Source organism: Diorhabda sublineata, chromosome 7, assembly GCF_026230105.1.
Source record: "Diorhabda sublineata isolate icDioSubl1.1 chromosome 7, icDioSubl1.1, whole genome shotgun sequence".
Lineage (NCBI taxonomy): Eukaryota > Metazoa > Arthropoda > Insecta > Coleoptera > Chrysomelidae > Diorhabda > Diorhabda sublineata.
In genome coordinates this window covers 23135651-23148645 of record NC_079480.1, presented here as the reverse complement: position 1 = coordinate 23148645, position 12995 = coordinate 23135651, and the positions used below count along the sequence as shown (strand labels likewise).

Genomic DNA, 12995 nt, shown 5'->3' with positions numbered 1-12995 from the left:
AAGTCTCTTTTGTTCATTTTCTTTTTTATAGGAATTCTAGTTAAGGTTATTAAATTATAAAAGGTACTTATTTGCGCGCACTGTATAATTATCGAAGTCTATAATTTTGTTAGTCCATTTTCAAGTCGTTAAATTATACATTTTAGTTTTTACGAAATAATGAAGGTACTTGGAAAATGGTCACGTATAAGAAAACATTAAAGTCGTTTACGTATTGTTGAGGCAGTAAATAGGCTTATTTATTCCAAGGACATTACAATGTTAAATGCGTTATTTTCATTTTATTTTGATTCTCTATATACAATTTAAATTAATTCAATATAATTTCAATTTCAATATAACTTTAGCAAATTTACGTTCCTGTAAAACCAATAGTTATGCAACCAACGCAACACAGTTGTATGAATGTATTATATCTGGTATTGACATGAATTTATTAATGTAAAACCCGTAGTTATGCAACCAATGTTACACATTGTAAGGACGCATGTCTGATATAATGTGTGCATTCATACCATTGAATTAAAAATAAAGGAAAGAATAATAAACAACTGTTTGATTGACCAAAATGGCTGTTGCATATGGAGGACAGTAATATCCGCTTCACCACAGGCGTGCTGTATAAAAATTCAGAAGAAACATATATTTCAGTCGTAAGTTACAGAACTAAATATTATGTTGTTTTAACTTCTAAAAAGACAATTCTGATGATCACTATAAACAAGCATTCAAAAAAATATTTGAAAACATTTAAGAATTAACATAAAAAAAACTAACCTAAATAAAATGAATGTTTGATGGTCCTTATTTTAGTTTGCTCTTTGTGTATATAGAATTCAAATATCCTTCCTTTGTTTTTAATTCAATAAGTATATCACGAATTTATTAAAGGAACACCCACAGTTATGCAACCCATATTACACACATGTAAGAATGTGTGTTTGATATCTGTTTATTCATACTATTGAATTAAAAATAAAGGAATGAGTAGTAAACAACGGACTAAGACAGCTGTTGCATATGGCGGACGATAATATCCGCTTTACCATAGGCGTGCTATATAAAAATTTAGAAGAACAATATAAGAAATTGGAAATGATTCAAAAAAAATATATTTGAGCAGTAAGCTAGAGAACTGAATATTATGTTTTTTCAATTTTTAATAAGACAATTCTGATTGACCACAATAAACAAAAATTCGAAAACACTGAAGAATTAATATAAAAAAACCAATTTAAATAAAATGAATGTTTGATGGTACTTTTGTTTGTTTGTCTTCGCGTATATAGAAGTCAAAGATCCTCCCTTTATTTTTAATTCAATTAGTATATTACTCACGAATATATCAATGTGAAACCCATAGTTATGCAACCCATATTACACACATGTAAGAATGTATGTTTGATATTTGTTTATTCAAACCAGTGAATTAAAAATAAAGGAAGGAGTCATGAACAACAGTTGAACCAAGATGGCTGTTGCATATGGCGGAGGGTAATATCCGCTTTACCATAGGCGTGTTATATAAAAATTATTTTTGGGCGAATTATGTAAAAAATTATACAGAAAAAAATTGTTTTTTTTTTAGCTGCAAGCTACAGAACTGAATATTTTGTTGTTAAAACTTCTAAATAGTTAATTTTGATTGAACCCTATGAATCGAAAAACGAAAAATTAATCACAAACACAAAAAAACAACTTAGATAAAATGAATGTTTAATATAGCTATTTTCAGTTAGAAATAAGTATCCTTCCTTTATTTCTTAATTTTATGGGTATTAGGTATATTGACACCAGGAATTTTCTTATGTAAAACCGATAGTTGTGCAACAAAAATTACACGAGTGTGTGACTGTATGTCTGATACCTGTATACTCATCGGAATTTAATTGTCATATTAATTTTTTATTTAATTTGAGGCTTTTTATCAATGATATTGATATATACCTGTTTACTTTCACTTAAATACCCAAACAAAAAATTTTATTTTTCTTATTTATTTCGAACTCGTATCACCAACGACATCTATCAAATTGATAACGAACTGTTTGTAATAAATTACAGTATTTAGCTGAATCAATGGGCCATTTTTAGTCTTTTTATGACTTTTTAATGAATTTTAACATAAAATCGTAGTCTAATCGAATGTATAGTATAAATTACTTTCTTGTTCTGAATATTATGTAAATATAACCTATTTATTTCATTTAAAATGTGCAAAAAATCATATTTTTCGTGTCTATTTCATATTAGTACCAACAACAACATCTACCAAATTGATAATCATGTGATAGTTGAAATAATCGACCATTTTTAATCATTTTATAACTTTTTAATCAAATGTAACCTAAAAATTTTAATAATCCAAATGTTCTGCCAAAAATTTTCAAAATATATGGGTAACTACTAACAGAAATTTTATCCTCACGTTTTTTTATTGAAAATATTGGAATTTGTTAATTTTTTTCATGAATTTACTTTGTAAAGCACGAACTAACCTAAATTATAAATGGCGGACATATTCTTTTGACAAGTTCGTCATATAGATAGTTATGCAACCAACATAACTTGTATGTATATTATATAAGCTGCATTCGTGTTTGTATATACTCAACGAATTATACGTCAATAAGACATAGTAATGGTATTTAAATTAAAACTTTTTTGGTTATTTTTCAACTAATATACATATTTTCTGTAAATTTTGTTATATTTTATATTATCAGCGATGATGAATTCATTAGATTTTTATAAAAATTAATCAAAACTTTAAGCGGTTGTTGATTAATATTCGTGTGAGCCGGGCTTAAATTGTAGGCCAGTTACTTATCTTTATACGTTAATTAATTCCGTCTCAAAAGCAAGTCACCGTAGGCGAAAGTTTGACAATGTTTTTGACGTTTTGAAAAAGTTTATCTCAAAATTCGGTCATACTATTTTTGTCCGTGCATCTTTAATTCCTTTAGAGATGGCTTCGTGTCAACCATGCGGACCGCTTCCAACAGGTCAAGCGCGTTCATGTCCACCGTGCCCTCCTCCTCCACGCTGTCCCCAACCGAGCACTATACCAGTCGTCGCCGATAATCTACCGAAAAATCTCATACCGCCGAACGAGTGCTGCAACGTTTGCGTTCCGATTAACGTCCCCTCGGTACCGATACCGAAGAGAGTACCCAAAAGATGTAAGTACATACAACCGCCGAGGCCGAAATCGTACGCGCCTTTACGGAAATTCATCCCGCCCGAAATGAAAATGGAGGACAATACCATTTATAGAAAATCCTTTATACCAGTAGAAGCCGAAAAACCGGTGCAAATCATACCGGAAAACAATCTGTGCGTCGGGGAAGGTAAAATGTCCCAAAATACCGTCAACAGGATGTCTTTTCAGCCTCACAAATCCAAACCGGCTTGTCCGATTTATCCTTGCGAACATAAATTGATAGGAACCGGACCTATGCAGGATATCACAACGCAAAAACACGATTACGTAGCCAAACCCGTAGTTAAAACAGCCCCAGTTAAACCTTTAACCAACCTATTTTCTTCGGATTGTCCCCTAAGCGACAAAACTGTTAATAGATTATCGTACATGCCGCAGGATCTCGAGAAAGCAAGGGTAGTACCAGTTCGACCAACGAACGCTATCCCGGCGCCGTGCGGGAAAATTAGTTGTAAAACAGTACAGAAGATGTCGTATCAACCGTGGAAACCACCCGAGCGAATGGACATGCCTTGGGCGGAAAAACCGAAATTCGTTCCACCCAAACTTCGAATGGAAGATAACACTATCAATAGGTTGAGTTACGGACCTCCCGGCGAATATATCGAGTGCGATGACGACGATTCCAGTTGCATACCTTGTCCGCAAACAAATTTTTGTCCTCCGCCTCCGGTTTGTATGGGTCCGACCCAATGTTGTATGCCTTGTTGTTGTCCGAAAGCAGCTTGTTAGTAAAAGTGTTGCGGAAAAATTTATCAGTGAAATTATTTTTATTGTATCGTGTATTATATGTTTTTATACAATTATATACAGTATATATATGATTATATATAATTTTTTCTTTCATTTTATCAAATTTCAAAATAAAAAATGACTTTTTAAAGGAAAAACCACTTCATTATGGAAAATACGTTTTGTTTCTCAATATAATGATAAATCCACTTTCCATTTGTGTGAAATACCCTTTCCACCAAACCGTTTTTCATATTTGAGATGAAAAATTAATCATACGTAGTTAGATCAGGTAAATATGTTGGATGAGGTAATTATTCATATGTATTTGAACTGATATTGAGTCGAAGCAATTCAATTTGCTCTGTTGGTGATTTTTCGCAATCAAAACGTTTTTTTTTTGAACTCAGCTCCCGACCATTTCGTGATTATAACTGAAAAAAGCCTTCAATCACTTAGTTTCATCTTCCTTTGACCAAAAGTCACACCACGATGACTAATTTGATCAGTTAAGCTCATATTTTGAGTAAAGTTAATTCGAAATGGCTTCCGTTTCCTTTGTTGTCGCTTTTTTGGAGACAAAACGTTTCCTTTTGAAGTCAGCGCCCAACCATTTCGTGATTATAACTGAAAAAAGTCTTCAATCACTTAGTTTCATCTTCCTTTGACGAAAAGTCTCACCACGATGAATAATTTGATCAGTTAAGCTCTTATTTTGAGTAAAGTTAATTCGAAATGGCTTCCATTTCCTTTGTTGTCACTTTTTTGTGTCAAAACGTTTCCTTTTGAAGTCAGCGCCCAACCATTTCGTGATTATAACTGAAAAAAGTATTCAATCACTTAGTTTCATCTTCCTTTGACGAAAAGTCTCACCACGATGAATAATTTGATCAGTTAAGCTCTTATTTTGAGTAAAGTTAATTCGAAATGGCTTCCATTTCCTTTGTTGTCACTTTTTTGTGTCAAAACGTTTCCTTTTGAAGTCAGCGCCCAACCATTTCGTGATTATAACTGAAAAAAGTCTTCAATCACTTAGTTTCATCTTCCTTTGACCAAAAGTCACACCACGACGACTAATTTGATCAGTTAAGCTCATATTTTGAGTAAAGTTAATTCGAAATGGCTTCCGTTTCCTTTGTTGTCGCTTTTTTGGAGACAAAACGTTTCCTTTTGAAGTCAGCGCCCAACCATTTCGTGATTATAACTGAAAAAAGTCTTCAATCACTTAGTTTCATCTTCCTTTGACCAAAAGTCACACCACGACGACTAATTTGATCAGTTAAGCTCTTATTTTGAGTAAAGTTAATTCGAAATGGCTTCCATTTCCTTTGTTGTCACTTTTTTGTGTCAAAACGTTTCCTTTTGAAGTCAGCGCCCAACCATTTCGTGATTATAACTGAAAAAAGTCTTCAATCACTTAGTTTCATCTTCCTTTGACCAAAAGTCACACCACGACGACTAATTTGATCAGTTAAGCTCTTATTTTGAGTAAAGTTAATTCGAAATGGCTTCCGTTTCCTTTGTTGTCGCTTTTTTGGAGTCAAAACGTTTCCTTTTGAAGTCAGCGCCCAACCATTTCGTGATTATAACTGAAAAAAGTCTTCAATCACTTAGTTTCATCTTCCTTTGACCAAAAGTCACACTACGACGACTAATTTGATCAGTTAAGCTCTTATTTTGAGTAAAGTTAATTCGAAATGGCTTCCATTTCCTTTGTTGTCACTTTTTTGTGTCAAAACGTTTCCTTTTGAAGTCAGCGCCCAACCATTTCGTGATTATAACTGAAAAAAGTCTTCAATCACTTAGTTTCATCTTCCTTTGACCAAAAGTCACACCACGACGACTAATTTGATCAGTTAAGCTCATATTTTGAGTAAAGTTAATTCAAAATGGCTTCCATTTCCTTTGTTGTCACTTTTTTGGTGTCAAAACGTTTCCTTTTGAAGTCAGCGCCCAACCATTTCGTGATTATAACTGAAAAAAGTCTTCAATCACTTAGTTTCATCTTCCTTTGACCAAAAGTCACACCACGACGACTAATTTGATCAGTTAAGCTCATATTTTGAGTAAAGTTAATTCGAAATGGCTTCCGTTTCCTTTGTTGTCGCTTTTTTGGAGTCAAAACGTTTCCTTTTGAAGTCAGCGCCCAACCATTTCGTGATTATAACTGAAAAAAGTCTTCAATCACTTAGTTTCATCTTCCTTTGACCAAAAGTCACACCACGACGACTAATTTGATCAGTTAAGCTCTTATTTTGAGTAAAGTTAATTCGAAATGGCTTCCGTTTCCTTTGTTGTCGCTTTTTTGGAGACAAAACGTTTCCTTTTGAAGTCAGCGCCCAACCATTTCGTGATTATAACTGAAAAAAGTCTTCAATCACTTAGTTTCATCTTCCTTTGACCAAAAGTCACACCACGACGACTAATTTGATCAGTTAAGCTCATATTTTGAGTAAAGTTAATTCAAAATGGCTTCCATTTCCTTTGTTGTCACTTTTTTGGTGTCAAAACGTTTCCTTTTGAAGTCAGCGCCCAACCATTTCGTGATTATAACTGAAAAAAGTCTTCAATCACTTAGTTTCATCTTCCTTTGACCAAAAGTCACACCACGACGACTAATTTGATCAGTTAAGCTCATATTTTGAGTAAAGTTAATTCGAAATGGCTTCCGTTTCCTTTGTTGTCGCTTTTTTGGAGTCAAAACGTTTCCTTTTGAAGTCAGCGCCCAACCATTTCGTGATTATAACTGAAAAAAGTCTTCAATCACTTAGTTTCATCTTCCTTTGACCAAAAGTCACACCACGACGACTAATTTGATCAGTTAAGCTCTTATTTTGAGTAAAGTTAATTCGAAATGGCTTCCGTTTCCTTTGTTGTCGCTTTTTTGGAGACAAAACGTTTCCTTTTGAAGTCAGCGCCCAACCATTTCGTGATTATAACTGAAAAAAGTCTTCAATCACTTAGTTTCATCTTCCTTTGACCAAAAGTCACACCACGACGACTAATTTGATCAGTTAAGCTCATATTTTGAGTAAAGTTAATTCGAAATGGCTTCCGTTTCCTTTGTTGTCGCTTTTTTGGAGACAAAACGTTTCCTTTTGAAGTCAGCGCCCAACCATTTCGTGATTATAACTGAAAAAAGTCTTCAATCACTTAGTTTCATCTTCCTTTGACCAAAAGTCACACCACGACGACTAATTTGATCAGTTAAGCTCATATTTTGAGTAAAGTTAATTCGAAATGGCTTCCATTTCCTTTGTTGTCACTTTTTTGTGTCAAAACGTTTCCTTTTGAAGTCAGCGCCCAACCATTTCGTGATTATAACTGAAAAAAGTCTTCAATCACTTAGTTTCATCTTCCTTTGACCAAAAGTCACACCACGACGACTAATTTGATCAGTTAAGCTCATATTTTGAGTAAAGTTAATTCGAAATGGCTTCCGTTTCCTTTGTTGTCGCTTTTTTGGAGACAAAACGTTTCCTTTTGAAGTCAGCGCCCAACCATTTCGTGATTATAACTGAAAAAAGTCTTCAATCACTTAGTTTCATCTTCCTTTGACCAAAAGTCACACCACGACGACTAATTTGATCAGTTAAGCTCATATTTTGAGTAAAGTTAATTCGAAATGGCTTCCGTTTCCTTTGTTGTCGCTTTTTTGGAGACAAAACGTTTCCTTTTGAAGTCAGCGCCCAACCATTTCGTGATTATAACTGAAAAAAGTCTTCAATCACTTAGTTTCATCTTCCTTTGACCAAAAGTCACACCACGACGACTAATTTGATCAGTTAAGCTCTTATTTTGAGTAAAGTTAATTCGAAATGGCTTCCATTTCCTTTGTTGTCACTTTTTTGTGTCAAAACGTTTCCTTTTGAAGTCAGCGCCCAACCATTTCGTGATTATAACTGAAAAAAGTCTTCAATCACTTAGTTTCATCTTCCTTTGACCAAAAGTCACACCACGACGACTAATTTGATCAGTTAAGCTCATATTTTGAGTAAAGTTAATTCAAAATGGCTTCCATTTCCTTTGTTGTCACTTTTTTGGTGTCAAAACGTTTCCTTTTGAAGTCAGCGCCCAACCATTTCGTGATTATAACTGAAAAAAGTCTTCAATCACTTAGTTTCATCTTCCTTTGACCAAAAGTCACACCACGACGACTAATTTGATCAGTTAAGCTCATATTTTGAGTAAAGTTAATTCAAAATGGCTTCCATTTCCTTTGTTGTCACTTTTTTGGTGTCAAAACGTTTCCTTTTGAAGTCAGCGCCCAACCATTTCGTGATTATAACTGAAAAAAGTCTTCAATCACTTAGTTTCATCTTCCTTTTACCAAAAGTCACATCACGATGACTAATTTGATCAGTTAAGCTCATATTTTGAGTAAAGTTAATTCGAAATGGCTTCCGTTTCCTTTGTTGTCGCTTTTTTGGAGTCAAAATGTTTCCTTTTGAAGTCAGCGCCCAACCATTTCGTGATTATAACTGAAAAAAGTCTTCAATCACTTAGTTTCATCTTCCTTTGACCAAAAGTCACACCACGACGACTAATTTGATCAGTTAAGCTCTTATTTTGAGTAAAGTTAATTCGAAATGGCTTCCGTTTCCTTTGTTGTCGCTTTTTTGGAGTCAAAACGTTTCCTTTTGAAGTCAGCGCCCAACCATTTCGTGATTATAACTGAAAAAAGTCTTCAATCACTTAGTTTCATCTTCCTTTTACCAAAAGTCACATCACGATGACTAATTTGATCATTTAAGCTCATATTTTGAGTAAAGTTAATTCGAAATGGCTTCCGTTTCCTTTGTTGTCGCTTTTTTGGAGTCAAAACGTTTCCTTTTGAAGTCAGCGCCCAACCATTTCGTGATTATAACTGAAAAAAGTCTTCAATCACTTAGTTTCATCTTCCTTTGACCAAAAGTCACACCACGACGACTAATTTGATCAGTTAAGCTCTTATTTTGAGTAAAGTTAATTCGAAATGGCTTCCGTTTCCTTTGTTGTCGCTTTTTTGGAGACAAAACGTTTCCTTTTGAAGTCAGCGCCCAACCATTTCGTGATTATAACTGAAAAAAGTCTTCAATCACTTAGTTTCATCTTCCTTTGACCAAAAGTCACACCACGACGACTAATTTGATCAGTTAAGCTCTTATTTTGAGTAAAGTTAATTCGAAATGGCTTCCGTTTCCTTTGTTGTCGCTTTTTTGGAGACAAAACGTTTCCTTTTGAAGTCAGCGCCCAACCATTTCGTGATTATAACTGAAAAAAGTCTTCAATCACTTAGTTTCATCTTCCTTTGACCAAAAGTCACACCACGACGACTAATTTGATCAGTTAAGCTCTTATTTTGAGTAAAGTTAATTCGAAATGGCTTCCGTTTCCTTTGTTGTCGCTTTTTTGGAGACAAAACGTTTCCTTTTGAAGTCAGCGCCCAACCATTTCGTGATTATAACTGAAAAAAGTCTTCAATCACTTAGTTTCATCTTCCTTTGACCAAAAGTCACACCACGACGACTAATTTGATCAGTTAAGCTCTTATTTTGAGTAAAGTTAATTCGAAATGGCTTCCGTTTCCTTTGTTGTCGCTTTTTTGGAGACAAAACGTTTCCTTTTGAAGTCAGCGCCCAACCATTTCGTGATTATAACTGAAAAAAGTCTTCAATCACTTAGTTTCATCTTCCTTTGACCAAAAGTCACACCACGACGACTAATTTGATCAGTTAAGCTCATATTTTGAGTAAAGTTAATTCGAAATGGCTTCCGTTTCCTTTGTTGTCGCTTTTTTGGAGTCAAAACGTTTCCTTTTGAAGTCAGCGCCCAACCATTTCGTGATTATAACTGAAAAAAGCCTTCAATCACTTAGTTTCATCTTCCTTTGACGAAAAGTCTCACCAGGATGAATAATTTGATCAGTTAAGCTCTTATTTTGAGTAAAGTTAATTCAAAATGGCTTCCATTTCCTTTGTTGTCACTTTTTTGGTGTCAAAACGTTTCCTTTTAAAGTCAGCGCCCAACCATTTCGTGATTATAACTGAAAAAAGCCTTCAATCACTTAGTTTCATCTTCCTTTGACGAAAAGTCTCACCAGGATGAATAATTTGATCAGTTAAGCTCTTATTTTGAGTAAAGTTAATTCAAAATGGCTTCCATTTCCTTTGTTGTCACTTTTTTGGTGTCAAAACGTTTCCTTTTAAAGTCAGCGCCCAACCATTTCGTGATTATAACTGAAAAAAGTCTTCAATCACTTAATTTCATCTTCCTTTAACTAAAAGTCACATAACGACGAATAATTTGATCAGTTAAGCTCTTATTTTGAGTAAAGTTAATTCGAAATGGCTTCCATTTCCTTTGTTGTCGTTTTTTTGGAGTCAAAACGTTTCCTTTTAAAGTCAGCGCCCAACCATTTCGTGATTATAACTGAAAAAAGTCTTCAATCACTTAGTTTCATCTTCCTTTTACCAAAAGTCACATCACGATGACTAATTTGATCAGTTAAGCTCTTATTTTGAGTAAAGTTAATTCGAAATGGCTTCCATTTCCTTTGTTGTCGCTTTTTTGGAGTCAAAACGTTTCCTATTGAGCCCAGCTCACCGAATGGTTGGAGCAACTGAAAGAAGAGACATATAAGCCTCCAATCACCTTAACATCAATTCGAATCGATTTTCATTTCATCAGTTTTTGTCCTCTTGCAGTTAAAACGTTTCCTATTGAGCTCAGCTCACTCTCACAGAAATAACCATAAATCACATAGTGCTAAATCTGGATATAAACGACGGGAAGATTCTCACCGACAAAGAATTGAATTAAAAACGAATTGTGACACGTTATTAGAATGAAAAAAATCGTACGCGCATTTCTTGAGTCAATTTCTAAACACACTATTTCAAAAATACGTTTCCAACTATACCTTACAATACTGAACACACTATTCACACTACCACTACACCAACACTAGTACAATTTCTGACGCGCGTTTCGACAACCAAGTTATCGTCTTCAGAGACAGTTTAGCTCAAAACGCGCGTCAGACAGTGTACTAGTGAGTGTTGATGTAGGAATAGTGTGTTCACCAGCGATTCCAGAAATTCCAACTTAGTTATACTTTACAACGACCGGTTTTCTATCGAAAACTTCTCAAGGTCATAATAATACTCCCTAGTAACAAGTTTGATGAATAAATTTTAACCTAAACGAAGACCAATATTTAATTGAATTACCAGAATGATCTCGCTGTAATTTTTGTGTTTCTACTCGTATATTTTGAATTATTTGATGTTTGTAGTTCGTTATCCTTTAGAAAATCAACCGAGCTTCTACTGAATTGATCAACTAGGTACTTCAGAATGTAAATACTTATACGCAAATTGAAAATATTTCAAGAACCACTTGAAAATACCAGAATTTTCGAAAAAATAACTATTTACATATTTGAGTTGGTCGATGTGTAGTAAGGAGTCTTACTTCAGGGTCAATAGTTTCTCGAAGACATAAAAAAACCATCAAAATGAAGGGAAAAAAAATGATAAATGAGCGGTGAACAAAACTGATTATTTTCAAATTATTACAAGTATTAAATCGGGACTGCGAGGAGGCCAAAATATGTCATTTCTCTTCGACATCAATTTTCCAATTAATCAATTCGAGTCAGATTTATTACCATCAGTCAGACACGAATAAGTCTGCACATAACGCTATGAATTCACAGCAAATGTTTGGAAAGCGCTCAATCATCAGATTTACGAAATCAAGCCTCTCAGAAGTAACCTGAGGCTTCAATTTTCGCACCAACTGAATTTTGTAAGGGTGCAGCCCCAAATCTTGCGTAAAATGCGACAGGATTACAACGTTAGACCCTACAATAATTTGCTATGTTCATTCACGAATCTTCTCAGATGTTTATAAGCATTACTGATCTGATTTACGAAATCAAGCTTCTCAGCAGCAACCTGAGGCTTCAATTTTCGCACCAACTGAATTTTGTAAGTGTGCAGCCTCAAATTTTGCGTAAAATGCGACAGGATTACAACGTTAGACCCTACAATAATTTGCTATGTTCATTCACGAATCTTTTCAGATGTTTATAAGCATTACTGATCTGATTTACGAAATGAAGCTTCTCAGCAGCAACCTGAGGCTCCAATTTTTGCACCAACTGAATTTTGTAAGGGTGCAGCCCCAAATCTTGCGTAAAATGCGACAGAATTGGAGGATTACAACGTTAGACCCTCCAATAATTTGCTATGTTCATTCACGAATCTTCTCAGATGTTTATAAGCATTACTGATCTGATTTACGAAATCAAGCTTCTCAGCAGCAACCTGAGGCTCCAATTTTCGCACCAACTGAATTTTGTAAGTGTGCAGCCTCAAATTTTGCGTAAAATGCGACAGGATTACAACGTTAGACCCTACAATAATTTGCTATGTTCATTCACGAATCTTTTCAGATGTTTATAAGCATTACTGATCTGATTTACGAAATCAAGCTTCTCAGCAGCAACCTGAGGCTCCAATTTTTGCACCAACTGAATTTTGTAAGGGTGCAGCCCCAAATCTTGCGTAAAATGCGACAGGATTACAACGTTAGACCCTACAATAATTTGCTATGTTCATTCACGAATCTTTTCAGATGTTTATAAGCATTACTGATCTGATTTACGAAATCAAGCTTCTCAGAAGCAACCTGAGGCTCCAATTTTTGCACCAACTGAATTTTGTAAGGGTGCAGCCCCAAATCTTGCGTAAAATGCGACAGGATTACAACGTTAGACCTTACAATAATTTGCTATGACCATTCACGAATCTTCTCAGATGTTTATAAGCATTACTGATCTGATTTACGAAATCAAGCTTCTCAGAAGCAACCTGAGGCTTCAATTTTCGCAACAACTGAATTTTGTAAGTGTGCAGCCCCAAATCTTGCGTAAAATGCGACAGAATTGGAGGATTACAACGTTAGACCCTCCAATAACTTGCTATGACCATTCACGAATCTTCTAAGATGTTTATAATCAATACTGAAGCATTCACACGTGCGACTTTTTCAA

General features: G+C 34.6%; 1 protein-coding gene across 1 annotated transcript in view; it reads left to right on the top strand.

Moving 5' to 3' along the window:
- LOC130447038 (uncharacterized) overlaps window positions 1-12995 on the top strand; it is a 39179-nt gene that overhangs the window by 20295 nt on the left and 5889 nt on the right. The gene's annotated exons all lie outside the window — the stretch shown is intronic.